Source organism: Lissotriton helveticus, chromosome 3_1 (assembly GCF_964261635.1).
Source record: "Lissotriton helveticus chromosome 3_1, aLisHel1.1, whole genome shotgun sequence".
Lineage (NCBI taxonomy): Eukaryota > Metazoa > Chordata > Amphibia > Caudata > Salamandridae > Lissotriton > Lissotriton helveticus.
Window position 1 is genome coordinate 968,576,664 of NC_136061.1, and position 25,296 is coordinate 968,601,959.

At 44.8% G+C, this 25,296-nt stretch overlaps 1 long non-coding RNA gene across 1 annotated transcript in view; it reads left to right on the top strand.

The window, feature by feature from the left end:
• Positions 1-2,847: 2,847 nt before the first annotated feature.
• The window catches only part of LOC144824819 (uncharacterized), a 43,958-nt gene continuing 21,509 nt past the window's right edge, over positions 2,848-25,296 (top strand). Inside the window, exon 1 of the long non-coding RNA XR_013609135.1 lies at positions 2,848-3,106. This is a non-coding gene — a long non-coding RNA (uncharacterized LOC144824819). The remainder of the gene's footprint in view (positions 3,107-25,296) is intronic.

The following is a 25,296-nucleotide window of genomic DNA, read 5'->3' on the forward strand; positions in this document are numbered from 1 at the left end:
GAAGACAAGTTGTTGTATGCTACTTCAGATGAAAAACCAATTTGGTTCATAAATGTACATTTTAGTCATTTGAAATCAAGGCGCTCTGTGACATTAATTTAGAATTATCCTTCTTAAGTACTTTCATCACATACTTTGTACTGGTGAAAATGAAATAAATAAAGGATATACATTACCAAAAATGGATGACAGTGCTTATAGTTCTTTTGCAGCCTGAGTTGATTGGAATTGGACTTTAGTTGTGAAAAGGAGCTTTTTGGCTCCACATTGATCCATTCTTCAGTTTTTAGCAAACTACTAAAATATGCTAATCAGAACATAGTTAATGTAATTATCAATTTGCACTCAATGTTCACATTGAAGAATAGGGAGACAAGAAGCCACCCTTTCCGGAAATAAAACTGTGGGCACCTTTTAATAAAATGGTTCTGTACATCCTTCCTGTTTGTATATGTCTGTCTAGTCTCTTCTTGTTGAGGATGTGGAGGAAAATTGTTCCCTCTGACCAACCAAGTAGCCTGGTTGCTAGTTTTGTATAAATAATGAGATGCATGGTAATTGTACAACAGCATAAAAAGATTCTGTGAAAGAAATTCAGATAGGATTTGTTTCTGTCTTAATAAATGTAGGCACTTAAGACCCAACTAGTAATAGCCAGTGCTAAGATCCAGTTCCAAAATACATCTGGATGTATTGATTTTGCACCAGGAATTCCAGATGTTTTTGTACCTGATGTATGGAATTGGGGCTAAATTTGGGAGTAACGTAGGTTAGTGGTATTTGTATCCACTTTCTTTCATCATAATCAATTGGCCCTAGGTTTGCACAGGCGAGTAACGACTAGTCTAACTTCCCACCAAAACATAGGACTAAACCGAATTTGCACCCAACTGATGCTAAAACAAGCACAAATTATCACTATTGTATAGGTGTAAATTAAGCCACTGGAATTATGCAATTTCACAGCCACAGCTTTTTTTTGCATAATAATGGATATTCCGCATTTGCCACATAATTCATCATCTGCTGCATAATCTACAGATTTTAACGAAAAAATTGTTTCTAGCTCAAATGGATCAAAAGTTACCAAGAAACCTTGTGACATGTTCGCAAGCAGTGGAAGGCCCTTTGCAAAGGTTAACTGGTCACCTTTCAGTTGCTTATTTTTGTATTTGGTTGTTAAACTAATATTAATGAGGTGAAATTTTACCCAGACAACACGATAATAATAATTACAAAATAATGAAATAATACTATCAAAAAATGTGCTACATTATGCCACATAATTTGCCTTTTCTTAGAGCATATTTTGGTGCTCCCGTGCTGCATAATTCCAGAGGCCCTGGTATAAGTGACCCCATTGTAAATAATGTGTACGGCATCGAACAAACATTATTAATTTGACGTCTGTTATGAAAGAAGGGTCCCAGGTGTACATGATTGGATTGTATGTCTTATTCTTGTGCTCAAGCAAGGGTTGCGGGGTGCAGCTGAGTGCCACTGAATGGTGAGGATGATGACGATACTGTGTGTCACCTAAGCTGGTGTGAGACTGACAATGTATTCCAAATATTGATATCTTTTGGAGTTTTCTCTTTTGCTCACTGCCCTCTGCTAAGTGTGAGGGGAAACAACAATAAATGTAAAAAACATTTTGACCCCCAGCATACTGAAAGAGACCACATTTGTTCGATCTGTGGGGGTTATTAAGGGAGGCATTTATTTCACAACTGACAATATTGATTACAAAATTGCCAGAATAAAATCAGAGGTTTGCCTTGTCATGACATAAATAATGTATGCACACTAAATTCCACAGGTATGAAACAAGACATCCCAACAATGAAAAAACTCATAAGTATCACAAATTATGAGGAGTGCCCAAACCTCCCTCGGCCTTCCATTGGGGTGTCGATCCTGGGCAATCATGAAAAAATGTAAGACACCAAGCCCTGTGCCCACCTCACACCCTATAGAAAAGGATAAGTTCAACAGGAAATATCCCTGGGGAGAAAAAAAAATCTGCAAATGTTGTATCATCCATATTCTACTATGCAACGTTTAAATGCATAACAATGTAAGAGTGAACAATATTATTCCACTCTTCCTGGTGGTATACCCAGACTGGATCAAGAGAGATATCTCCAAAATATATAACAACCCCTTTCATAACCAACAGTGTCCCTTAAACCACTTAGCACTCTCGGATTCCAGTTTAGGTCCACGCAACAAAAAATCGGTAATCCAAGTTACTTCACCCTGCATGGGGAATAACGTGGACATGTGGAGACCTGTTCCCTTTCCACCTGGAGTTCCTCTTTCTGGGCTGAGTTATGGGCAAGTAAGGAGGTGGTAAGTGGCAGGTGTGGTGGGGGTAGTTGCAGTGGGTCAGAGCCCAGAGATCAGGGCAGGGGTGGGTGGAGGGGTTGCAGGGCTGGGCATGCTTGCCCTGTGGTGCTGTGTGGACTGACGTGGGTGTCAGGCTGTTCCTTGACCCACTGCCTTTAGCTTCATCAGTGTGGGTTTATGTCCATTGTTTCAGGATCCAGGACTACCGGGACCTGTATTTGTAGACCTGGTAGTCCTAAATCTGGAAACCCCGGACCACCCGCGTAGCTAGGGGGGGGCGAGGGGGGCGGACCGCCCCAGGCGGCACTGTTTTAGGGGTGGCAACAGCGCGACACTGGTGTTCCCCGTTGCGGTGGCCTTTTTATTGTACAGTGCTCTGACACCTTCGGGTAAAGTCCGCGCTTTAATGCATTAAATAAAATCCTGACATTAAGGCAGTGCTATGACACATCCATTAGTCTGGCACGGTGGGCGGACGTCACGTCACGTCCTGCTTCCAAAGGCGGGGAAGTTGGTTTTTGGAGCAGGAAGCGGCTCGGCCTGGCTCTGCGGGCGCCACCTCTATTATGGAGCTTGAAGCACCTGCCTCCTGCTCACAGATGCAAGGCCGCCGTCGTGTGCTGTCTCATTACCGAGGCGAGCTGATCTCACATTATGGAGTCGGTGACCGGCGGTTCCAGCAGCGGACGCCAGGACAGTCGAGACTCTGAGCACAGACAGCCCTGGACCAAGAAAGCGGGTGGCAAACTGACTTGAAGTAAGTTCCAGCCACCCGACTTTCTATTAACACCATGCTGCTGCAGAAATACACGATTTTTAAAACGGTGCCGTCTGCAGAGGCACACGCTCTTTGGGGGATAAAATAATGAATACTAACTTTACTACCTCATGTATTTCACAGTTTTTACTACCTCATGTATTTTGTTTGCTCACAATTGTCACTATTACCTTGTGTAAGTAATGCATGTTTTTGCAATCTGTTCTTTTATAATGTTTCTCATTATGTTTCATCTCTGTTCCTAATGTGAAGCGCTCTGACACCTTCGGGTAAAGTCCGCGCTATAGAAAAATGCATAAATAAATAAATAAATAAAAAAGAACAGAAGACTGGTGACTGGCAAGATGGGATGTACCAAAGAGGACTCTAAATAGAAAAAGAAAGTAAAGAAATAGGCAGCCTTCAGGGAGAGGCTGCTGCGAGCAGAAGGAAGAGAGTGGGCACAAGAGATGATAAGTCATGGAAGAGGGAAAGAAAGCACCAGCAGCAACAAGGAAGATGATGGGGGAGTGAGATAATTGAAGAGGGTGAAACATAATGGCATGGAGAGCGTGAAATGGAGATCGGAATAAGACACAGGTTTGGGACAGTGGTGAGTGGAAGGTTGGTGCTGTAAGAAGTTGGGAAATGAAGGGTAGGGGAGAAAATGAAAAGTAAAGCAGGAGGGGCTGATTGGGGTAAAAGAAAATGACGAAAAGAATGTAAGGGGAGAGCAATGGAATGAAGAGGGAAGGAAAGGAGAGTGTAAAGGAGACAAGGGGAGTCTTCCTGGTCCGGGGGACATGATGACTGCAGACAGAAGTGTGAGAAAACGAGAGTAAGAAAGAGAGAAGGAGGCGAGAAGGGAAGGACTGAGGACGTGAGAGAGGGAAGGGTAGGGTGGAGATACAGGGAAAGAATTAGGAAAGAAGTGAGAAAAGAATGACCGTGTGAGTGGGAGGGAAACAGAAGAGGAGGCAAGAGGGGGAAGATTTGGTGAGAAATAGGCAAGGAACTGGAAAATAGAAGGAGAGAGGGGAGGAAGGGTTAGAGAAAAGGGATAGGGGCCGAGAGGGGCGGAGGCTGTCCTATCATGGAGAGGGGGTCTGTGTAAATAAGGGAACCAGGCAAGAGGAATAGGGGAGGGGTAAGGGTCAAAGAGGGAAAGAAGGGGTGTAAATAAAAGTACGAAGCAAATGTAGGAATCCAGGAGGGACAGAAGGAGAAAAGATTGTGAGAGACCCGGTCCGCTTAAAGCCCTGCCTGAGGCTTTCATGCACCCCCATACTCTATTGTGTCTCAGTGTTAATTGCTCAGACTAGCAATACAAGTTCAGCCTCAGGTTGTGAATAAATAACGGTCGGCACCGCACACCTTGCTGTTATCTGCTAATTCATTTTTATCAAATTGCTCAGTGTGTCTTTTTGAGATAAATTACAGTCTGCAGAGGGGTTGTGACCTCTAAGGTACGCGTGTACCCTTCCATTTCCAGTGCTTTGCAGTCGTTTAACAATCTTCTTACAGTTTCTCGTTGCTCAAATGGGTGTAATTTCAGATATTTATGTTTCCGCTGTTTTTATTGCTTGATTTTAGTTGCGAAAAAAGTGTCACTCATAGTTGTTGAAATGTCACTCATAGTTACGCTGACATTATCAAAATGTCACACTTAGCAATCTGAAACCTTGGCAGCTATGCTTCCTTTATGTCCGGCCTGCTGTTGTTAGCTGTACTTCCAGTGCCAGCTGCGCCCCTCCACGTGCACAAACCATGAGCTGAACATTGCAGGCATTGCCCTGCAACTGCAGAAACGTAGACATTGCCGTCTGTTGTATAGTGGGGTGTCGGAGAACATTCCATAAAGTATAGAACCCAGTGAATGCAGGTAATTTCTAACTTGCACAGACATACATTTTTACAGATAAAACTAATATAGCGCACAAACGATGTGTGGAAATCAGGTGTCAATTCATCAAACAAACAGGATTTGCATAGGGCTACATATCACCTGTGAGGTTATCTAGGCACTGTGGGGTGGGGGCAATGCTTCTGCTGAGGGACGTTAATCAAATAACCATGTTTTTAGGCCCTTCCTGAAATCCTGCAGGGTGGCAGTCTGTGTGCTCTCTTTGTACTGCCGGTCACCGGTGTATTTAACTGTGTAGCCTTGGACCGTGTCATGTATGTGCATGTAACTCGCATGATCGAGGTAACTATTAGCAGCAATACTACGTGTCTCTCTGACATCTTTCAAAAGTGCTCACCGTCCTTTTTCCCAAGCACCCCCTATCCTCCCCCCCGTTCCCCCTCCCCCCTAAGGGGCGGCAATCTGAGGGATAGCCCCGGGCGCCACAAGCTCTAGCTACGCCCCTGCTGCCCACGCATTGCGGTGGAGTTTCCTCCCTCCAGGCGGGATCAGTCAAAATCCCCATTCTGGCTAGCGCACTTTAGGGCAGATTTGCAAGGACTGGCGCATCCCTGCATATCAGCAGGGATGCGCCAGGTGTGATGCGCCAGATAAGATGCATCACACAAGTTTACCCTTGCGACATCACTGATGCGCGGCATTTACAATGAAGCGCATCAGGGGGCAAGGATAAACAGATGCTTGACGCATCTGATGGTGTAAGGGTGGCGCATTGCTGGAGTCGTGTTGCAAGCGCGAAGCAACTCCAGCAATGCTCAGAGGCTGCCCATACCTAACATGCTGCGTCACGCCCTACGCCTGCTTCAAGCAGGCGTAGGGTTTTTATGCAGCAGTGCCGGAAAAATGACACAGTGAAATCTTGTAGATTTCACTGTGTCACTTTTCCGAGGCTTTTTCTGATGGAACGCCCACCCTGCATACATTAAACCTGATGCAGGTTTAATGTGGCGCAGGGCTTTACAACGTGACGCATCTCCCTAGATGTGTCACGTTGTAAATTCGTCGCAGCATGGCACTAGCTTCACCCCGCGCTGCGTCACAGAAGTTGCACACAGGGCTTGTAAATCGCCCCCTTTGTATATGTATATATTTTTTAGACGATTTTTCACTTTATAAATGGGTGTTCTTCATAACCCACCTGTGTTAAAGAATGTGTACTGAAAAACAAATGCGTCTCCTAATCTCTTCTTGTGATGGAAAGGCGGGCGCATTGCAACAAGATGGCTACCTGCTATAAAAAATAGAATATGAAAGAAACCATAGAGGGTGAGGCAGGAACTCACCAGACTAACGGCTAAAATAAGATTCCTCCTCTTTGAAATTGCTGTTTGCTATTTACATATAAATTACATGTTGCTAAATTTCAGTTATTTCGCGTGAGGGCGAAGTACTAACATTTGAAATTACTTTGCTCAGGCACATTGACATTTTATGCTTTCTGCTGTGCACCGCGGGCAAAATTATAAACATTGCACAGTGTCACTCCATTACTGCTGTCGAAGGTATGGAGAAAAGAGGCAGTTTTCTGCCTCCTTTGGAATTCGTTCATTTGTGTAAAGAGAGACCTGGGTGGGCTGTGCATTAAATCAGATGCCACACGTTTGTGTTCCAGGGTCACTGGTTAGTCGGTGGGCCTGAAACTAGTGACTATATGGGTTGATATACAGCCTGACAATATATGCTCTCTCTGCCCCCAAACTCTTGCACTTCTGCACCCTTGGCTTCTGCGTACTCTCAGTTTAGGCTCAATGGCATTGTTAGGTAATGGGTATGGTGCACACCTATCGCATTTGGGGAGGGGATCCGAAGTTTTTTTTCCATTTTTTGGTACTTCATACTGTTCATATTTGGCCAAGGGCATTACAGCACTTTATATTGAGCACTACATTAAATCACACAAGGCCGATTTATTTTCCATTTTTTTAAGGTACAGGGAATTAAGTGATTTGCCCCGAATTACAGTATGTTGAGCCGACGCCAGGACTTCAGCCTGCTTCCCCTCTTCCAAAGACGGTAGCTCTGGCCGTTAGGCCACACTGCGGATGATTGAAGCTTGGGTATGTCAGTGATGAGCTTTGCCAAGAAGCCTCATGCTGCTAGGCCCTGAGGCCGAGGGTGGCAAAGGATGCTTCTTACAGCGGTTGGTTACATGTATCATCTCGTAGAGAGATGTGTTTTAGCACCTTTCAGGAGTGCAGGAGTGAAGTCTCAAAGAGGATTTATAGGCATCGCTCTTCACTAGTTCATCTTCCGTCCTTCCCCTTCCAACTCGCACTTGCTCATTCACGTGGGGCCTCCTCGATCCAAACGAGTGTTATCACCTGTGGAGTCCGCCAGGATTTATCCTGCCCCTGTCACTTTCAACCTCTACATCAAGCCCCTTCTGACTCTAATCACTAATAGCTAATAGCATCATCAAAACTCACCAATACAATGATGCCAGCTCCAATGTGTGCTTCACTCTCAAACACTGCCCACATCCCACCCAGAGCTGGACGTCCAGCACATCCCTCAAGCTCAGACCTATTTATACCTTCTACTTGACACACGGCCAACACAGGCTCAACACGTAGACGCCATATGCTTTCACTTCGTTAGTCGTTTGATGAACAGAGTGTGGAATATTTGTCACTACCTCTCCATCCACTACCACCCCTCCCATTACATTGTCATGTACATTTCCACTATTATGACGCCATCAATCTATATTTAAAATTTTCACTGGCCCTACCCCGAACCTTAACCATAACTCTATCTCTATTTGTTACCAATACTCTTGCCTTTATCTTTATCCATACCCTTGCATGTCGCTTCCACTTATCCATATCAGGCTTAGACTTTGGGTACGCATGGAGGGGCGTCGTTACCAATGTAGCAGGTGCAGTGACACCAGGGCAAAGGGTTGTGGTGGCCCTCTGTACATCAATTAAAACTTTCTTTTTCTATTGGAAGGATATGATGCCCATTTTCATTCCTTGCAATAAGGCCAATTGCATGCCCTTGCTACGCCATACCATATGTCTTTTAATGCTACACTTATTTACATTGTTGGGAGCAGGGGCGTCGCTTCGGGGGGGAGGGGTTGGGGAGTAACACCCCCCTAATAATTGTATTTTTGATAAATACTTGAGTACATGTGCTTTCAGTCGAGTATTGAGAGAGGTCAGTCGGATTTCACCAGGGATGTTTACATTCACACAGACAACAATGCACACACACTCTCTCCCTCTCTGTTCTGAAGTCCTCAAAATGTTGATTATTTTACATAATATTGTGTTTTCTCTGTAAGTATTCCTACCAATTAGCAGTCACCTCCTATTCCATTGACCCTCATGCCCCTCTCATGCACCCTGCTTGTCCTACGATGTATGTAACAATATTACATGCCAGTCTGATTGTTGGAAAATCTGAAGCATACCCCCCCACCCCCACCAATCTTAGAGATCAAGCATGGGTGCAACAACAACGTTGTTTTTCTGTTGCCTGAGACCTGGATGCTGGGCTGGGCCTAGAAAGGAGACGGGTTAATTGTTATACCCTTAGCCTCCCTCGCCTGGGTGCCTTATAATTGAATAAGAAGTTCCCCAGAGCCGGAAGTAATCCGACACCGGGGACTAATGGTGGGAACGAGGCGCCAGTCGCAATGATGTCATTGCTCTGGGCCACCGTCCCACGCAGTGTGCGCACGTGGATCAGCCGCGGTTACACAATCCCCTAATGCTGTCAGATGAACTCCGGGTGTGAAAGGAGTATTTTATTTATTGTCAAAATCCGGCGGAAGGGAATATTTGCCCTTCAGGCACACAACAAGAGAGGCGGAGGAGAGAGTTCTTGCACACCACACCCTGAGAACCGGAGCATGTTTAGGCCTTTGGTAGAAATGTGCTTATCGATGTGGTACAGATGAAAAGTACCGAACCTGGAACACGAGCGGCGAAAGTTGCATACAGCATTGCAAGCTCTCACAATGTCCACTAGAGTCCGGTTCTCAAAATACGCACCTGTGGCAGCAGTGACGTAGTGACGTAACGAAACTGGACCCCCACCCCCCTGCAAAGTACGTGGAGGCGCCCCCTTCACCCACCCCCTGCACCCACACACTCCAGACCCAGTCGTCAGGAGATAGGCCAGAGTCCCACCACCCGTACACAGTGGTGGAGGGGGGCCCCTGAAACTCGCCCTACCACTGGGGCTTGCGAGGAGTGGGGGAAGGGGTGAAGCTGCTGTTAGACACCTGAGTGGCAGAATTTCATAGCTTCCCGCCAATATCCAGGGGGACATGGGCCATGGGCCCTGGGGCGGGAAGGGAATGTCCCCTTGGCTGCTCTTTGAATTATAATATACAACAATAATCAGGGTTTGTGGACCCCTCAGGTCTCTAGGCCCGGTGCCACTGCGCCTACTCCACCAATGAAAGCTACGCCATGCTTTCAGCTGTGCAGGCTCCTAGCACTATTTCCACCTTTGACTCTGATCTAGGGGGTCCAGCTTATGGTGACCAGAATTTTAAAGCCAAAAACCGGGACGTTTCACAGAAATAGAAGAAGGACTGCAATTTTACTTCAAGGCAGCGCACAGAATGACACCACTCATCAGCAGAAAATTATAGAACAGGCAGTAAGAACATACATAAAATGCTATTTGAAGTCTAGTAGCTTGCCTGTTAATGAAATTACTTTCTTGAAACAACTGCTAACTATCCCTGCTTTGAAAAACATAAGTTGATAAATAATTTGAAATAATTCCTTCAGGAACTTTTTTGTTTATGTTATTGATTATACCCAGTTCCGTGGGAATATTGGGTTGCCCTATTCTGTTATTATAATTATAACCCAGAATTCTGGCGCTAGGCTGCAGTTCCTTAAACACATTGGCTCACTACGAAATGACAAAACTTTAAAAAACCTTCTAGGTAACAAGGAAGTTCGAAGGAATTTTGCGAGGCAGAACAGTTTTGTGAAACCGGCAGCAAATCATTTCTACTTACAAGCAATGTCCTTTTGGGTAGTTTTCGCACGTTTTAGTGGAATGTTTTGCTCAAGCTTAGGTGCAGGTCACGTGCAAAGTATAGTATTGTACTTTAATCGTATTTATTTAGCGCTTACTGCCCCTGACGAGGTGTCAAAGTGCTTTTCGGTGTGTAGCACGTTACTCCAGAACCCAGTAAGGATTAGTGGTGGATTAGTATAGTGAAATATGAGTTAATTTTAGCAGTGGACATGTGGATCTGTTAGTTGGATTTAAAAGGAAAATGGGGAGATAGAAGAGGGAAGAGTCTAAGAAAGTGTTTATTTGGACATCATTGTAGTAAGATGAGGTTTGGGATGAGTATAAGGAGAGATGGAGGAGGGTAGAATCTCTAGAAATGGATTAGGGGGATACAATGAGTATTGGATGAGTCAAAGGAGGGATAGGTGAAGGAAGAATTTAGATGAGTTGTTTGGGGATCTGTGTGTGTGTGTGTGAGAGAGAGAGAGGGAGAGAGAGAGAGACTTTGAAACTGAGTATTTTGGAAATAACCTGTACTTTATTTGTGACTGCCAATTCATAATAACTGAAGTTCCCCTTTGAAGATCCAGCTCAGGCAACAGCATCTGTAAATAGCCTCTTTACACAGAGAAGCTGCTGAAGCATACATCATACACATGGCAGACCCTGGGATTGCTAGGGACCTGGGGTATTTCAAAGGAAGAAAAAGGGCAGTAGTCCCTATTAAAAGCAGGACATAAAAACAATAACAATGAAAAAATAGCTAGTAAGCAACTGATATGAAGCTCAGAAATGTATCAGTAGCTGTGCCAGTGGGGTAAAACACACATGCGTGACACAGACAAAAGAGTGGCAATATATGTGTATCACAAAAGGTTTAAAGTGCACATGACCTGTATAGTCAAAATAAGGTACATAATATGAGTGTTTCGTAAAAATCGATGGCATTTTGATCCTCAAAGGGATACAGGTTCATCATCAGGACTCTGATAATTGGGAACCTGAGAAGTAGGTCAGAGAGATGTTAATCCACATGTGTAACAACAACGGGCAAGAGAGTGTCTGCAATGCTTGGAGACCCAAACCAAATCTGACAAAAAATGGAATCTGATCATAAACCGCTCGGTGGGCCTATAATTGGTCCTTATCTAATGAATGTGCTGAGAAGGTGCTAGGAAGGTGATGAGGCCAAAAGGTCTAGTGGAGGGGCCACAAGTCACCTGCCCGGGGAGCAATTAAGGTCCAGTCGGGTTGGGGGCATTGCAGCAGTAATCTGATGACCGGAATAGCCTGGCCACAACTGAGTGACAATGCTACGAGTGGTGTGCAGGTCCATGTGAAACAAAAAAGCCTCTGCAGCTGGTATGGGCCTAGATCAGAGCATACTAGCACAGCAGTGTAAATGAAATAAAGAGGCCAGGCACACCTTCGCCTGTCTCTCTCTATTTTTAGGCTTGCTTTAGTAGTCTATTGAAAATGAACTATTGTGCCCGATAGAGAGTTTGATTTTGGCCAGGCACTTCCTCATGAATCAATTGCATTCTTGTCATTCTTAGTTCCCTGCTCCTGATTTAATGGCCTTCCTCCCTGTTTGTATTCTCCTGCCCAAGGAGCATTTTGGTCACATTGTATTTTGATGGATGTACGTCAGTACAACGCGATCTTTTGATTGCGGTACTTTACAACACTGCCATTACAACGCAAGTCGTTACAACGACTTGCGTTGGTGTGCGCGGATTGAGGATTATTATAATTTTATATTCCAAAACCAGCCCACGTAACAGTAGGGAAGGTGTTGGAATATAAAATTACAATATTCCTTATCAAATAGCGCCATCCAGTGCAAGTCGTATTAACGACTTGCGTTGTAATGGCATTGTTGTAAAGGTAGTGCGGTGTAAACACCGCATTGTAAACAATGTTTCCCTATTTTGATTGTATGAGTTTTATCCTTGCGTGGTCGACGTCAGAACCTTGCAGTAAAATGAGTGACTCCCTACTGCCTTTTACCCTCTACTTCCAAAGTTCTACAAAACAAAGCCTCCCTCGTGCCTGCCAGCCTCACCTTGATGAGTCAAAAATTTTTAACCCCTCCCATGCTCATGACGAGCTGAGCTCGTCATGAGCCACGGCGCTCCGGTGCTCATGACGAGCTCAGCTCGTCATGAGCCGTGGAACGCTCCCATGCGGGGAGAATTCCCCTGCTGTGCGAGCGTTCCATGGCAGGTAATGCACCTGTGACGAGCTGAGCTCGTCATGAGCACAGGAGCGCCGTGCCTCATGACGAGCTCAGCTCGTCATGAGGGTGCGGGCGCTGTGCGCGCACCACTCCCCCCCAGCGCTGCGGGGGAATAACACCCGCAGCGAAGGGGTTAAGTGATTTGTAAATCATTTCACAATGAGATCAAGGCTGCCAACTTGGAAGGATGTTTCTTCTTTCACTATAAGAAAGATCATTTTAGAATAGGTGTCATTCATTCGAGAATGTGCACAGTAGACATCTTAGAGAGCTATTTCTTAATGAGAAAGAACAAGCATTTCAAGACGGCCATAAGCATGCATGCACAAAACGACGACACAGAAGGGGGGACACTACTTCAATAGTAGATATGTGCCTCTGCTACAGTGGAGACGTGCTTTGGTGTATTCTACCAATGTCAAAGGGCCTGTACACTGCAAGATTGGTCCCCTTGAATAGGGTGGCAGTCCTGATTTAGGGCAGCATGGGGTGGCCTGGCTCATTTGCCTTTATGGATTTCTTGTAGTAGAAGACCTTTAAACGCAGTCTTGAACATAGGAAATGAGGTAAGGACTCGTTGGCCAATAGAAGCCTCTGCTTGTTCAAGGCTTGTGAGAGACAATGGCTGAAATGAATCGTAGCAATGGTTGAAAGGGTTCATGAAGGGTGAGAGCCCAGGAGAACTAGTAAGGAAGTATGTTGATTGTGCTGAATACCAGGATCAAACGTGCGAAAATAGTACAGTTTTTAGCTGATGTCCATGAGCACAACTCTACAAAAGCCATAAATACACCTTGGCCAATGGTTAATGTAGATCGGGGGAGATCTAACCCCCACCACACCCCATAAAAAGCACTTTTAAAAGATTAAGCAGCGTGCATAACATTTTTTTACCCACCATCTTGTGGCTTTTCTTCGCAAGGGCATTCTTTCACAGAAAAGTTAATCAATGCACCGCAAGAGACTGGTTCGAGCAGAAAATGTCTTATCAAGAAAACATTCTGCTCGAACCAGTCACCCAGGGGGGGAAATATCTCTCACTCTCTCTCTCTCTTTCTGCATATACGTATATATATATTACCTACTGGCGATAGCCAGTAGGTATATATAGTTAGGATTGTTTTTCATAGGGAAATCGCAACATTCTATTGAGAATAACTTTGGCGCCGGTTGAGGAATCTTCCTGAAATTTTCCTTAACTTTGCCTCGCGGCGCTCCGGTCCTTCCCTGAAAGTTTGGAGGGGATCCGTCAAGCGGGGGCCGAGATAAAAGGGGGGTCCCAAAACGTGTTTTCCCCATGTTAATTTTCATAGGGCGGTTGGACTCACTTTTAGCCCGAACGGCTGAATGGTTTTCCACCCAACTTGGCAAAATTGTAGGGACTGGTAGCCCGATGTGCCTTTGCTATGTCTCAAGATATATGCTCCAGTGGTTTTTACGAAAATTTACTTTGAAAAAATATATATTGGGCTACATTGGGCTATATATATGTTAGAGCCCAAATGTAGCCCAATGTAGCCCAATGTAGCCCAATGTAGTCCAATGTAGCCCAAAGATAGCCACCAGAGACAAAAAAAAAACAAATGTAGCACAAATATCAGCCAGATGTAGCCCAACTATAGCCCAATGACAGAATGTCCCAGAGTGTTCTAAAGAACAACTAGAGCGCTAACAGTCTTACTTATGACAAAAGTATGGCACACCTAAATTCACTGAAAAAACATAGGTTTCAGGCCTTATATAGTTAGGAATTAGGCACAAGAAAGCAGAAAAACAAACGTGTAGAACTCAAAAAGGGGGCAGGGTAGAAACACCCTGACCCCTTAGGGCTGCTCAGGTGGTCCCACTAGGATATTAATATATTTAAACGTTATCCGCTAATAGAATTAGCATTTAAAAAACCTTTGAAATTCACTGAAAAAACCATAGGTTTCAGGCCTTATATAGTTAGGAATTAGCATTTAAAAAACCTTTGCAATTCACTGAAAAAACCATAGGTTTCAGGCCTTATATAGGTAAGAATTAGCATTTAAAAAACCTTGCAAATTCACTGAAAAAAACATAGGTTTCAGGCCTTATATAGTTAGGAATTAGCACTTAAAAACCTTTGAAATTCACTGAAAAAACCATAGGTTTCAGGCCTTATATAGTTAGGAATTAGCATTTAAAAAAACCTTTGAAATTCACTGAAAAAACCATAGGGTTCAGGAGTTATATAGTTAGGAATTAGCTTTTAAAAAACCTTTGAAATTCACTCAAAAAACTATAAGTTTTAGTGGTGTTATAGTTAGCTGGACATTTTACTCATACAAAACCATTGAAATTGCTCCTATATAGTAAGTTGTAGTAACTATATTTCGCGCACCCGCAATCCACTGCTGATGATGTCACATATTAGATCATTCATGACATGGTCAGTGACATCACTGATGACATCTCAAATGACATCACTGATGACATCACTGATGACATCATCCACGTGACACTCACATACACCTTTTCAAACACTATTACAATTTTTCATCACTCTTTGTAAAATACAGAGTATCATATTTAAATCCATTGTCACAGCAATACAAGTATCTAAAAATCCACTCAGTGATTCATATACACACATCTAATCACTTACCTATGGATTCACTCATACATGCTGTCAATGAACAATAGAACACTATCAAAAATACTTATACATCAATATCGACATTAAACAACAGCACGCATCCTATTCACATATGAAGTCATCCTACTCACTTATGCAAACAATGGACCATACTTACATATTTACTTAGCAAAACACTTATACAAACACCACTTCTTCTATTCATTTAGATAGTAAGTCATACTTAGTGAATTATAAAATCATTATTACAAGTATACAGTTATCCATACAGTCACTCACACAATCATTGTGTCTTATGTATACTTATTTATATTCAACAACTGACACATACACTGCCTTTTATTTTTCTAGTTTGTTGGACATGTACCATCGAGAAATATATTTGCTCATCACCACACCCATAAAGAGATTCACTCACCCAAACAACTGTTAGAACATGTAGTTTTAACTTCATTTATCTACTGAATCAACTATTCACACATCTTTGGACAGTCACACACCCCCCACCAAACCACACACACTTTCACACTCCCATACAAATACTCAGTTAACTAATCAATAACTAACATAGACTTTCACATAGCTAGTAACCAACTGTAGAATCAGTTTACACAACAACTGACAAAGTGATACAGATATTCACACAGTTTAGTCACTATCCACTATATTTAGTGAGACATTATAAATTGGTCAAGTAAACAGTCAATTACACTGCTACTAAATCCTCCATCCAAATATTTATTTATATATATCCACTTATTCTTCAATGCAAATTGCTATATATATAATGCATATTTAAATAACGAAGCAAACCACATTCACTGGGTGATGTCATCAGTGATGTCATCAGTGATGTCATTTGAGATGTCATCAGTGATGTCACTGACCATGTCATGAATGATCTAATATGTGACATCATCAGCTGTGGATTGCGGGTGCGCGAAATATAGTTAGTACAACTAACTATATAGGAGCAATTTCTTTACACTGAACTTTATATTTTATTATTTAGAACATTTTTATTGGCATACAAAAGAAGGTCGTACAAAAATATATATATACAGGTCTGAGTACAATGGTGGCGGTCGTATCTATGACAGTCCGTTCGTGGCAGCGCGATTGTTCTCCCTCCACTGGAGGAGAAAAGAAAGAAGAAGAGGAGAAGAGGGGGGGGGGGGGTGCGCACGCACGTTATTGTCCTTAATTGTCCTTTATTGGGTCTTCCTCAGGAGCTCGTCGAGCGGGTCCCACATGTGCAGCTTGGCTTTATGTTCTTTTGAGAAAGTGCCTGTAATGTTGTCGGCTCCTCTCAGGAAGGTGACCCAGTTGATCCATGTTTTGAAGTTTGCTTTGGCTGTGTTTTTCCAGTTCGTTAGGATTATTTTAAGGGCTGCTGTGAGTAGTAGGTCTAAGAGTTCTCTCTCTTCTCTACTTTTTAGGTTCGCTGTTAGGTGCTCAGTCGCCAGGCTGACGAAGCTGATTTCCAGATCTGTTTTGAGCATATCGTTCAAGAAAGTGTTGATTTGTGCCCAGAACTTCAATGGTTTTGTATGAGTAAAATGTCCAGCTAACTATAACACCATTAAAACTTATAGTTTTTTGAGTGCATATATATATATATATATATACACATACATATATATATACACACACACACATATATATACAATGCAATACTTTGTATATATATATATATATATATATATATATATATATATATATATATATGCAAAGTATTGCATTGCGCTGAAATGGTGAGCATTTCAAACATTTCACACGAATTGAAAAGGTAGAACTTTACAGGATTGTGCCTACATAATGAGAATTTCTCACAGGACTGCATAAAACTAGGAATCGTTAAGTCATGTGCAAAGTTGGCATGTGCAAAGTTGGCCTATTAAGTGTAATTTCTGTGCTCTTATCAATTGTTTTATATTACCTAGCAGATTAGATACCTCAGTGGGTTGAGCTTCTTTTGCACGGATAAAACATTCATGGTGTGGTCTGTTCTCAGTTTGAAGAAGTCTAAATCTTTCCAGGACTGACTTTCAGGTGCAATGCCCTATGCAAGACAGGAGCAGTGACCTTGGAAGGATGTCACAGTCATCAGCCTCCGAAGATGGAGAGGCTTAGGGCCGAGGCAGATGGGAGTCTCATGAGGGAGAGAGCGGGTTCCTGCATGCAATGTTGTGCCCGGGTGTCACTAGCCAGAGACGTAGGGGGTCAGATGGTTACAGTGACTTCTGGCTAGAACTGCACAGGCAGCGAGAGGGTCCCTGTTGGTTTAGCCCTCTAGTGCTAGAATGTGCTGCCAGTAGGTCCAAAGGTAGACATGTTTACAGTGGACTCAGGTAAGAGAAGGCACCAGATTCATGAAGATTCAGACTGGGATGGTTGAATAAAGACAGAAAGGAGCAGAAGGACATGGACGGCAGGGCCGGAATGTGAACCCAAAGCAGCCCTGGCAATATTCTCAAGCCAGCTCATGAAGTACTGCCTGGCCACAGGAGGATGGAAATGCTTGCCTGCTGCTTTTGTTATTGGTGTCGGACACTGCAACACAGCTGCAAAACATGCCCCACTAAGAAAACCGGCCCCTTGCCCAACCAAACTCTTCCAGCCTCCCGGGAAAAATGCCCGCTGTCCGGTATGGCCAGTACAGCCCTGGTGGACAGGGTTACTGTGGATTGAGGTAGGAGGAGGTTCAGATAATACCTGCAGGAGATGGTTCTTCTCAGAGTGGTGAGTTCAGATAATACCTGCAGGAGATGGTTCTTCTCAGAGAGGTGGGTTCAGATAAGACCTGCAGGAGATGGTTCCTGCCAGTGATATGGGTTCAGATAATACCTGCAGGAGATGGTTCCCTTATAGTGATGTGGGTTCAGATAATACCTGCAGGAGATGGTTCCCTTATAGTGATGTGGGTTCAGATAATACCTGCAGGAGATGGTTCCTGCCAGTGATTTGGGTTCAGATATTAACTGCTGGAGATGATTACTGCCAATGATGTGGGTTCAGATAATACCTGCAGGAGATGGTTCCTGCCAGTGATGTGGGTTCATACAATACCTGCAGGAGATGGTTCCTGCCAGTGATGTGGGTTCAGATAATACCTGCAGGGGATGGTTCTTGTCAGTGATGTGGGTTCAGATAATACCTGCAAGAGATGGTTCCTACCAGTGATGTTGTTTCAGATAATACCTGCAGGAAATGGTTCCTACCAGTGATGTTCTTTCAGAGAATACCTGCAGGAGAAGGTTCCTACCAGTGATGTTGTTTCAGATAATACCTGCAGGAAATGGTTCCTACCAGTGATGTCGTTTCAGATAATACCTGCAGGAGATGGTTCCTGTCAGTGATGTGGGTTCAGAGAATACCTGCAGGAGATAGTTCCTGCCAGTGATGTAGGTTCAGATAATACCTGCAGGAGATGGTTCCTGCCAGTGATGTAGGTTCAGATAATACCTGCAGGATATGGTTCCTGCCAGTGATGTGGGTTCATATAATACCTGCAGGAGATGGTTCCTGCCAGTGATGTGGGTTCAGATAATACCTGCAGGAGATGGTTCTTGTCAGTGATGTGGGTTCAGATAATACCTGCAAGAGATGGTTCCTACCAGTGATGTCGTTTCAGATAATACCTGCAGGAAATGGTTCCTACCAGTGATGTTGTTTCAGAGAATACCTGCAGGAGATGGTTCCTACCAGTGATGTTGTTTCAGATAATACCTGCAGGAAATGGTTCCTACCAGTGATGTCGTTTCAGATAATACCTGCAGGAGATGGTTCCTGTCAGTGATGTGGGTTCAAAGAATACCTGCAGGAGATGGTTCCTGTCAGTGATGTGGGTTCAGATAATACCTGCAGGAGATGGTTCCTGTCAGTAAGGTGGGTTCAGAAAATACCTACAGGAGATGGTTCTTGCCAGTGATGTCATTTCAGATAATACCTGCAGGAGAAGGTTCCTGCCAGTGATGTCATTTCAGATAATACCTGCAGGAGAAGGTACCTGTCAATGATGTGGGTTCAGATAATACCTACAGGAGATGGTTCCTGCCAGTGATGTCATTTCAGATAATACCTACAGGAGAAGGTACCTGTCAGTGATGTGGGTTCAGATAATACCTGCAGGAGATGGTTCCAGCCAGTGATGTGGGTTCAGATAATAACTGCTAGAGATGGTTCCAGCCAGTGATGTGGGTTCAGATAATACCTGCAGGAGATGGTTCCTACCAGTCATGTTGTTTTAGAGAATACCTGCAGGAGATGGTTCCTGCCAGTGATGTGGGTTCATATAATACCTGCAGGAGATGGTTCCTGCCAGTGATGTGGGTTCAGATAATACCTGCAGGAGATGGTTCCTGTCAGTGATGTGGGTTCAGATAATACCTGCAAGAGATGGTTCCTACCAGTGATGTCGTTTCAGATGATACCTGCAGGAAATGGTTCCTACCAGTGATGTCGTTTCAGATAATATCTGCAGGAGAGGGTTCCTGTCAGTGATGTGGGTTCAGAGAATACCTGCAGGAGATGGTTCCTGTCAGTGATGTGGGTTCAGATAATACCTGCAGGAGATGGTTCCTGTCAGTAAGGTGGGTTTGGAAAATACCTACAGGAGATGGTTCTTGCCAGTGATGTCATTTCAGATAATACCTGTAGGAGAAGGTACCTGTCAGTGATGTGGGTTCAGATAATACCTACAGGAGATGGTTCCTGTGATGACGTCCACAGTGACCACAGTAGCAGGGCACTAGGACCAGCCCGAGGTGGGACGAGGGCGGGCGGAAAGAGACCAGCTGGGGGCTAGGAACGGCAGTTAGCTGTTAGCTCACACGGAAGAAGCATGAGAAATAAAGGAGCTGTGACCAGCAACCCGTGTCTGCGTGTATTTGCATGACTCTAGACACTACATCTGGCGACGAAGGTAAGGGATGCGGCTAACTCGGTGCACTTCCCCATAGAAGAGGCGTCCACCCCAGCAACCCGGCGGTAATCGACCCGCCCGGGGCTCGCCCCACGTGTAGAGGGCTCGAGCGTGCTGCACAAGCGCCCACCAGCGGCGGAAGGAGCGAAGCTCGCCCCACGTGTGGAGGGCTCGAGAGCGTCACCAAAAGTGCCCACCGGGAGCCCACTCCGGCGGCGGAAGAAACGGAGGAGCTCGCCCCACGTGGAGAGGCTGGAGCGTCCCATCGAAAGTGCCCACCGGGAGCCCACTCCGGCGGCAAAAGTAAAAGAAAGCTGCCCCACCTGACCGTTGACTCCAGCGGTGGATCCAGGCTGCAAGCGGTAAGTGGAAACGCCGAGTAAATGTGACTCCGGTGAAGAAAGAAAGAAAAACGGCCGAAATCTCGCCAGAAACGAGATTCCCGCACGGCCATCTTAAAGTCAGGCAGCAGTGTCCAATCCCCTGCGAGGGACCATCGGCGGCCATCTTGAAGTCAGGCAGAGGAGGCAAACAGCAAATAAGCACTGGTAAATGTGTGTAACAAACAAGCATCGGTAAATGCAACAGGCAAACAGCAAATAAACATTGGTAAATGCAACAGATGTAACAAACAAGCATTGGTAAATGCAACAGAAGTAACAAACAAGCATTGGTAAATACAACGGAAGTAACATACATGCATTGGCAAAGGCAACAGAAGTAACAAACAAGCATTGGCAAATGCAACAGAAGTAACAAACAAGCACTGGCGAGTGCAACACATAGTGCAAACGAACACTGGCAAGTGCAACGAAAGCATCAAACAAGCACTGGCGAATGCAACGGAAATAAACAAACAAGCACAAGCGAATACAAGAGTCAACACATACGAGCCCGAGCAAATGCAAGGGGTACAAGAAAACAAGCACGAGCAAAGGAAAGTATTAAAGTAAACATTTAACGCTACGCGAAGAGAAATAATTAAAATTAAGAAGGTGAGAAAATAAATGATCCAGAATCATACCGAGATAGCGGCGGATCTTATCAACCTGGAAGGAAACGACTAGACCAAGGATCGCGGCCGAAGAGGGTCAGCAAAGAAGACGGGAAGCAAAAGAAACAGTCCTGTGACCGTAGCAGATCAAAATCTTCCTCCCTCATGGCGGTGGGAAAAGCAACACAATGATCCAATCCCTACATTGAAGTGCCACCCCCAGTGACACAGACTGACAGTCAGAGTTTGGGTCCTAAATGGAACAGGTGGCTGGAATCACTGGACGATTTTCTTGACGCAACCGGTGAGCGAAGAGATGGAAAATGTCTGATATTACTGCTCCAGTTGGTGGGTCATGAGGGCCGACGTTTAATCAGAACATTTTCTGAAAAAGACACAGAGACTTATGAAAGACTCCAAGAGACGCTACGCGCCCATTTCAACGCAAAGGACGACGTGGATCATGAACGCATCGCCTTCAACACAGCACGGCAGGAACCAGGAGAATCATTGCCAAACTTCATCACCCGGTTGTACAATGCTGTCACTTCAACACATTTACAAATGAAGACACAGTTCGACTCCGGGTAATCGAAGGCTGTTCAAGGTCTAATACAAAGCACAAGATTCTTCGAGGGCATTTGTCGCTAAAGGAAATAATCAGGAAGGCCGAAGGTGGAGAGCGGGTCAAAGCAAGAGAACTATCAAAAGAATTGCACCTAAGTGCAAGACACCAAGATTCCAGGAAAGAGACATCTCTAAAGTCTGTGAATGAAGCCCAAGAAATAAACAAAACCAGAAACAGGGAGGGTGAAGACAGATCAGAGATAAGACAACGAGAGAGACAAAGTAACATGAAGTACTCTGAGTCAACAACACAAAAGACCGGGACGATCCAGGATTGCGACAGCTTCACTGACACGACCTCAAGGAGTTATCTAACCTCAAGGAGTCATTCAACATATGGTGCAAGCGATTATGAAGCAGATGAAGTGTCAAGTGGGACAGATCGCACCAATGGACCAGATGACAGCCTGCCCAACAAATGTGCAAGAAAGGCAAACTATAGAAGACTGGACCAGTCACGTCAACACTGGAAATCGGTACATGATCACACCCGTAACCCAGATGTCAGTGCACAAAACAAGCAGGAAGAAGAAGCAAACCGGATAAGACGGACTGATCCACTCAGACACCGGGAAGAGGAATACGAACGCATCCACGACATCCGAGACAATGAAGAAACTGAGAGGAGGCCATTATCATCACACGAGAGAGGCAGAGACACAATACCAAGTGGTCAAACACAAGAAATAAATATGTGGTTATCAAACAACCTCTCCAATAAGATGACACCGAAGTCACTTCGAGAAAGGTACCCGGAGAAACATCCCACAGAGAACTCCGACTATAGGAGCAGCTCGTCACGGCCTACCTGTTTCAGAAATCCTCCATTCAAGACACACTCAAAGGAACGGTATCAAAGGACATCGACAAAAGACTCCTCTGATTCAGAAAGCACGTCTGTTCGATCCCTTGAGTCGACTGAGTCATGGTCCCGACGACGGCCATGGCGTCAACCACCTGAACACACCCCAGAACCAAAGGACATTATTCCCATCAAGAGTAACGTATCTCACACCAATGTCCCTCAGTACTCAATCACTCCACAAGACAACCTGTCATGTCAGTCGCAGGTACATCAAGATACAAACAAGATACCTTCACCCCTGATAGGGTCAGCGAGGCTGACCCAAAGGGCCTACAGAAAGAAAACCGAGATAGTGGGCATTACCCACCGGAGGGGAAAGGACCATCCAGTAACTCTGCAAGTAAAATCAGACGTGTTAACAGAGACAGATCATCATCAGATGAGAGAGAAACATGCACATGCCCAGACAGTCAAAGGGTTCACCAGTCCCAAATGTGAGTGGGAGTGGGTGAGACAACCAGAGGCCGCGAATGAGTCCCCGAACCAAACCAAGATGGTCTCTTCAGATAGCGCCTCACCGTCTGGTATACATGACTTTGAACAGGAGGGCAGTGCTGCCCTCGACAGGACAAGACAAAAAGAAGTAAAATCATATGCGGGTGCTCGGAAGAGAACCCGAACAACATCCCCTCATGAAGGAGATCGAGCGTCAATCAAACAAGAGCCACAAAGGAAGACAGACTGCCGACATCAAGCTGAGCTTTTCACGTTCACCTCAGAAACTGAAGATAAGTGGATCACCCAGAAGCTGATTGGAAACCACCACGAACCTGAGCACAAGAAGACCACGCGAGACGTGTCGCAATTCCAAAGATGCACTCCTGTAGTAAAAGATGTTCTCGTCAAAGCGACAGAAAGCCACACAAAGGAAATGGAGATGCATCTCCATAGCTTAAACAGGCGGCCTGCAGACCTGTGTGGCTGATTGAGGAACTATAAACATGTTGGACGCTAAGTTTATTTTGTTAACAAGGGGGAGATGTAATATTGTGATGCAGTCTAGCGTTTCAACAAAACTGAACTATGATCACTGCGGTGGTCGACGGAAGACGACTCACCCGCAATGTGACGTACTTTAAGAAGTGCAGTCCCAATGTCAAGGAACTACTGACTGAACCAAGATTAGAGAGAGGAGAAGCAGAGACACTACCAAGTCGCAGTCAGGCATTGATAGAGATCACTGACGAGCGCGAGCCTGACAGTCAGGATCTTCAGGCGTGACCCAGACGGGTCACCACAAAAAAAACGTCTCGCCTGAATGAAGAACTATAAACAGACAGTTGACGACTAGAATGAAGAAGGTGCGAACAGTTTGCTGTGTTTTGTTTGATTTGTGTGTGTTTTGTTTACAGAGGGGGAGATGTGATGACGTCCACAGTGACCACAGTAGCAGGGCACTAGGACCAGCCCGAGGTGGGACGAGGGCGGGCGGAAAGGGAGGAGCTGGTGGCTAGGAACGGCAGTTAGCCGTTAGCTCACACAGAAGAAGCATGAGAAATAAAGGAGCTGTGAGCAGCAACCCGTGTCTGCATGTATTTGCATAACGCTAGACACTACAGTTCCTGCCAGTGATGTCATTTCAGATAATACCTACAGGAGAAGGTACCTGTCAGTGATGTGGGTTCAGATAATACCTGCAGGAGATGGTTCCAGCCAGTGATGTGGGTTCAGATAATACCTGCAGGAGATGGTTCCTGTCAGTGATGTGGGTTCAGATAATACCTGCAGAAGATGGTTCCTGTCAGTGATATGGGTTCAGATAACACCTGCAGGAGATGGTTCTTGTCAGTGATGTGGGTTCAGATAATACCTGTAGGAGATGGTTCCTGTCAGTGATGTGGGTTCAGATAATACCTGCAGGAGATGGTTCCAGACAGTGATGTGGGTTCAGATAATACCTGCAGGAGATGGTTCCTGTCAGTGATGTGGGTTCAGATAATACCTGCAGGAGATGGTTCCTGACAGTGATGTGAGTTCAGATAATGCCTGCAGGAGAAGGTTCCTGCTAGTAATGTGGGTTCAGATATTAACTGCAGGAGGTGGTTCCAGCCAGTGATGTGGGTTCAGATAATACCTGCAGGAGATGGTTCCTGTCAGTGATGTGGGTTCAGATAATACCTGCAGAAGATGGTTCCTGTCAGTGATGTGGGTTCAGATAATACCTGCAGGAGATGGTTCCTGCCAGTGATGTGGGTTCAGATAATACCTGCAGGAGATGGTTTCTGTCAGTAAGGTGGGTTCAGAAAATACCTACAGGAGATGGTTCTTGCCAGTGATGTCATTTCAGATAATACCTGCAGGAGAAGGTACCTGTCAGTGATGTGGGTTCAGATAATAAGTGCAGGAGAAGGTTCCTGTCAGTGATGTCATTTCAGATAATACCAGCAGGAGAAGGTACCTGTCAGTGATGTGGGTTCAGATAATAAGTGCAGGAGAAGGTTCCTGTCAGTGATGTCATTTCAGATAATACCAGCAGGAGATGGTTCCAGCCAGTGATGTGGGTTCAGATATTAACTGCAGGAGATGGTTCCTGCCAGTTATGTGGGTTCAGATAATACCTGCAGGAGATGGTTCCTGCCAGTGATGTGGGTTCAGATATTAACTGCAGGAGATGGTTCCTGCCAGTGATGTGGGTTCAGATAATACCTGCAGGAGATGATTACTGCCAATGATGTGGGTTCAGATAATACCTGCAGGAGATGATTACTGCCAATGATGTGGGTTCAGATAATACCTGCAGGAGATGGTTACTGCTAATGATGCGGGTTCAAATAATACCCGCAGGAGATGGTTCCTGCCAGGGATGTGGGTTAAGATATTAACTGCAGGAGATGATTACTGCCAATGATGTGGGTTCAGATCAAACCTGCAGGAGATGGTTCCTGCTAGTGATGTGGGTTCAGATATTAACTGCAGGAGATGGTTACTGCTAATGATGTGGGTTCAGATATTAACTGCAGGAGATGATTACTGCTAATGATGCGGGTTCAAATAATACCTGCAGGAGA